Here is a 6,132-nt window from a genome sequence, read left to right on the forward strand (position 1 = left end):
GTTTAATTCTGGAAGAACATAGTAGAATTTCAAACATACCTCCTTTTGATCAATAGACATATATTGAGAATTTTCTTCTGACAGACACCAAGGCAGGGTAGACAGCATAGCTTAGACATAGATCAATGAGTTTCTTGCAGGCAAGTCTAAATTAAAATAGGATAAACATTCAGACATCTTTCTTATCAGTATACAACCTTCACTTGACCAACCAAGCACACTAGACCGCACCATCTTATGGGTCAGAATGTGGAACTACCAGTATAGTAAATCACAGATACAATACAGAATCACTCAAAACGCAGAAGCTCGAATCAAGTTAGGTAATAACTTTCATTAATTAGATGGTCCTTGTGACCTTAAAAGTTAAGAGCTGGTCATCAAAATTTGTGACCAGATACCCACAGCCCTCTATTCTTAGCCCATAGTTTGCTTAATCGTTGTTCTGAATTATATAAAATTTCTTGTCAAAGACAAGCACATGTCCTTTCTCTTCAGGCATCCATGCTTTCTCTTGAGCATGTCTTTTCTTTCTATTAAACTTTGTGTTAAACTATATGCTGAACTCACTCTGAAATTCCTTTCCATGGCAGAGTCAAGAACCCATAGAACAACTACATTTCCATATCATCCAGCATCAGATGCTGTGCTTATTTCTGGAGAATGAGTTGAGCAGGCACAATCAACACCCTCAATAAGGTGAAAGTCATGTGAAAGGGCAGTACTGGTAGACCCACTAAGACACATTACATGGAAAATAAAAATGAAAATGGATTTAAGGTGCTATGGAAACGTAGAGAAAGAAGCATTTGATGCTATCTACAGGAGTCAGGGCCACTCTATTAAAGGAGAGTCTTTCTTTGAAGATTTAATAGAGTCCATATTACAGAAGGGTATTCCTTGGAAAGCTAATGAAGATCCAAAGATTAAGGAGTATATGCCCTGCAGAAATGTGAGAACATAAACTGATTTGGAAACAGGGAAATTTAGTATTATTTTTATATCAATAGAGTTGTGTCTAATAATTTGAAAATTAAAAGGCACAATTTTAGCACATTCTCTTCTTTTGAGAGAATATGGATCTGATTCTTGAACTGTTGGGGGGATTATAGCAGAAGGAGAACTTGTGAATCAGAAGTGACCATACTTTCCTTCTTTTAATATGTAAGAAAACAAAAACAAGTAAATGAATGAATAAAAATTTTAAAGCCTAAATTTTTTTTAAAAATTGTATATTTAGCCTAGATATTTAAATCAATGCTAATTGATATACCCTACTTTGGTCCCACATTAATTAAAGGGCTCTAAACTTCTTGATTGGAAACAGAGGAAGGATCACTTGAGGTCAGGCATTCAAGATCAGTCTGGGCAACCTAGTGTGATCCAGTCTCCATTTTTTAAAAATAGGGTTTTTAAAAAATCAAAAAAATCCTTTCTGGGGAAGAAGATGCTGAGAGAGAATGACTAAGTGAGGGCTAATGAGCAAGTGGCCAGGACTTTTCTGCTGAAGCAGCAGGTGCTGCAGTTGCTCTGCTTGGTTCCTAGTGTTTCCCAGGTCTCAGAAACTGAACGTCATTTTTTTAAAAACTGACGAAAGTCTTCCTGGGAAGAAACTGCAGGGAGAGACTACCAGTTCCAGGCTCTGCTTCACCACTGCAGTGGGAGAGATTGCCAGCTCCCAGCTATGCAACACCACTGCAGAGCCTGACTGGACACTGGCAGCAAGGGCTGTGGAGGGAGCCCAGAGGCAGAGCCATGCTTGAGAAGACAAAAGAGGCACACTGCCACCATCTTGAAAATGGGGAAAGAAAGTGCTCTGACTTGCTCACTACAGAGCAACAGACCTGATCTCTGCAATCAGCAGATCAACTACTCAGGGGTTGATTTTGGCCCAGAGGAAATATCCTGAAAGCACAAACTCCAGAGGGACAGGATGAGTGCTGAGTCTCAGGTGCCCTACACCCTACCCTGATTCAGCTGCAGGACAAAGGGTATGGCCAGAAAAGGACAAGGAAGACCTCCAAGGGGATCAGTGGTGAGTCCAGGACTGACCCAACCCTCTCTCTCCAGCAAGCCTCTAAATATCAGACCCACACAGCTGGGACACAACTGAGAGGGATGGACCTAGGCACAGCCTGGATGTCAGCCACAATAGGAGGACTTCAGTCCAGGGTGGGCCTAGCTGGGGCACACCTCACCAGTACCTGGGGGAGAGACAATGCCACACCACCCCACTGGAGGAAATCCCCCTGATCATACAAGAGTGGGACAGGAGAACGGCAGCCCCACTCACTCCCACTGCCCCCTCCTCCTTCCCTGGTCTGGACACTGGGGAGAAAGTGAATGAGGCTGAGCTCTGCCAGAAACAGCAGAGGGGAAGCTGAGAGGAACAATTATGGAACCTACCACAAGAGGGCAGTTGCTTTTTTGTCCGTTTGTTAGTTTTTAAATTTTTCAATATTTTGGCATTGTGTATAAATGTGTATGTGAGGGTTCAATCTGAATCCTCCCCTTTTTTCTTTCTTCTTTTGCTTTTTGTTTTCTGTTTATGTGGTTTATGTGTGCATATGAATGATTGAGTGTCTATCTTTTAGGTTTGCTTTTTTTTCTTTGATGTGGGTTTGTTTTTGCCCTTCTGACCTTTTCTTTTTTTAGTTTAATGTGTGTGTGAATATATATGTGAGGGTTCAACTTGAATTCCAAGTTTTTGTTTTCTTTGTTTCTCTTTTACTTCTCCTTTCATTTTGTGCTGGGTGTATGTATGTGTGCTTGACTTTCCACACATACACCCAGCACATACTTTTCTTCTTTTGTTTGTTGTTTATAAATGCTGGTTCTCCTGTGTTTTGGGTGCATATATGTTAGGATGAATATTTCTTGTTGAGGAATTGAGCCTTTTATCATTATGTAGTGTCCTTTTGTATCTTTTAAAATTTGTTGCTGCTGTTTGTTTTGGTTTGCTTTTTTGTTATTCCATTTGTGTGTGTGTGTGTGTGTGTGTGTGTGTGTGCACGCGCACTATTGTTTTTTGCTTTGGTTTCTGCTTTCATTGTTCTGTGTTTTGGTTTTGTTTTTTTCATTTTAAATTTTGTAAAATTTTTGTCCATTTTATTTCATTCTACTCTTCACTATTCTCCTCATTACTGTTACTGTATCTTGGACTCAGGGGTACACACACGTACCCATTGCATGGTCATATAGAGTGGGGGTGGGAAGTAGGTTTCAGGGAACCCATCCCACATTCAGTGAACATTGTGATTGCAATGTTTGTAGCTATGAATCCTAGCTCATCATCATCTATCTTATTCGATTCTCAAAACTGCAAGAGACAGCACAGCTTCCCATCCACAGTCCTGTTTCAAAATAGAACAAATCCAGAGTCCTGATAAGAGAAGAACACAGGTCTGAGCAAACATCAGAAGTGGAAACCTCTCCTACTGCCACTGAATAATGGAACTAAAGAGAAAAGGAGAGATATGTCACAAATGAGGAAAAACAAATGAAGACCACAGGTAATTTCCAGTGTAACAAAGAGAAAGTGCCTGAAAAATCAGACTTCAGAGCCCAAACAATGGAAGTCCCCAATGATTGATCCCAGGATACAACAAGGATTGGGGAATGGGTGGAAAGAGTAAATAAGACTCAAGAAAGACAAGATGCAACAAAGAAATAATTTGTAACAGAGATTTTGGCCATAAAAATTTCATTCAGAGCTGGGCTCAGTGGCTCAGCCTGTAATCCCACACCTTGGGAGGCTGAGGTGAGTGGATTGCCTGAGCCCGTGGATTCAAGACCTGCCTAGGCAACTTGTTGAGACTTCATCTCTACAATAAATCAAAAATTAGCCAGGTGTGGTAGTACGTGCCTGTAGTTCCAGCTACTCGAAAGCCTGAGGTGGAAGGATCACCGGAACCCAGCAGGTCGATGCTACGGTGGTCGGGAGTGGCCACTGCACTCCAGTCTAGGTGACAGAGTAAGACTCCAACTCAAAAAAAAAAATTTCATTCAGGAAATAAATAACAAGATGCCAAGCATGCAAAGCAGAATTAATCAAGTAGAAGAAAGAATCTCAGAACTTGAAGATCAGAATGTGGCATTAACCCAATCTGTAAAAAACATAGAAAGAAAACTCAGAAAGATAGAACAAAGCCTACAAGAGATTTGCAATTATATCAAGAGGCCAAACCTATACCTGATCGGTACCCCAGAAGAAGAAAGGGAAATGGAGAACACCTTGGAGTAAGTATTCCAGGAAATTGTCTAAGAAAACGTTACCCATCTCACCAGAGATGTGACCATCCAAAACACAAGAGATACAGAAAACTCCTGCAAGACATCAAATGAGAAGATCAACTTCTAGACACATACTAATTCACCTACACAAAGTAGGCACAAAAGAAGAAATCCTAAAGGCAGCAAGAGAGAAAGGTCAGTCTACCTACCAGGGAAAATGAATCAGAATAGCAGCAGACCTATCAACAGAAACACTACAGGCTAGAAGGAACTGGAATCCAATATTCAAAGTACACAAAGACAAATAATTCAACCAATAATTTCCTACCCAGTCAAACTGGAGAATTAAAATCCTTCCAAGACATCTAATCCCTAAGAGATTATGCAGCTTCCAGACCAGCTCTACAGGAGATGCTTAAAAAATTATTAAGCACAAAGGAAAGGGAAAAAAAAAAGAAGAAAGATCACATAGTTCCCAAGAGAACACCAGACCAGAATCATCAGAGAAAACATCGCAACAGCAAACTTGAAAACACACATATATGTCAACCCCAAAGCTAAAAGAAAACAAACAGACAAAGAAAGAACTTTAGAAGAACTTCATGACAGGAATAAGCAATCACATTTCAATAATCAACCTGAATGTGAGTGGACTAAATGCACCACTGAAAAGATGCAGAATTGCAAACCAAATAAAAAATCATGACCTGATTATTTGCTGCATCCAGGAAACTTGTCACACCACAATGGAGGCACACAGACTCAAAGTTAGAGGATGGAAAACAAGTTTCTGGGTAAATGGATCACAAAAGAAGGCAGGAGTCATGATCTTAATAGACAAAATAATCTTTAAGCTATCCAAAATTTAAAAAGATACAAAAGGACACTACACAATGATAAACAGTTCAATTCATCAACAAGAAATATCCATCCTAAACAAATATGCACCCAATATAGGAGCACCAGCATTTATAAAGCAACTACCAAGTAAACTAAAACAAGATATTGACTCTAACATTAGTATAGCTGGGGACTTAAATACCCCACTAACAACCATAGACAGATCATTGAGGCAAAAAAATCAACAAAGAGGTCTGGAACCTCAACTTGATGCTTGACCAAATGGAATTAATAGATACCTACAGAATATTTCACCGAACAACCACAAAATGTACATTCTATTCGCCACCACATGGAATGTACTCCAAGATCAATCACAACCTCGGCCATAAATCAAGTATAAACAAATTTCAAAGGATTGAATTATTGCCATGTATCTTCTCAAACCACAGTGGAATAAAAGTAAATATCTACATTGTCAAAATTTCCCCCAAACCCACAAAGACAGGGACACTAATCAGCATGATGTTGAATGACCACTGGGTCAACACCAAAATAAAAGCAGAAATTAAAAGATTCCTAGAAACAAATGAAAATGAAGAAACATCTTACCAAAACCCTTAGGATGGCATGCAATCAGGTCTAAGAGGAGAATTTATATCTCTAAGAACACACATCAAGAAAATGGAAAGATCACAAATTAACAACCTAACAAATCACCTAAGGGAGCTGGAAAAAAAACAAGACCACCAAAACCCTAACTTTAGCAGAAGAATCCAGATCACCAAAGTAAAAATCCAAATATGGGAAATAGACAAAAATATCATAGAAAAAAATCAACAAAACAAAAAGCTGATTCTTCTAAAGAATTAATAAGATTGATGGATCCCCTAGCCAGAATGACCAAGAAAAGGAGAGAAAAAGCCCAAATAAACACAATCAGAAATACAAAAGTTCATATCACAACTGACCCCAAAGAAATACAAAAGATTATCAGAGATTAATATGCACACCCGTATGGAAACAAACTTGATAACCTAAATGAAATGGAGGACTTTC

This window comes from Carlito syrichta, unplaced genomic scaffold, assembly GCF_000164805.1.
Source record: "Carlito syrichta isolate Samal-C Ts95f unplaced genomic scaffold, Tarsius_syrichta-2.0.1 Scaffold55016, whole genome shotgun sequence".
Taxonomy (NCBI): domain Eukaryota; kingdom Metazoa; phylum Chordata; class Mammalia; order Primates; family Tarsiidae; genus Carlito; species Carlito syrichta.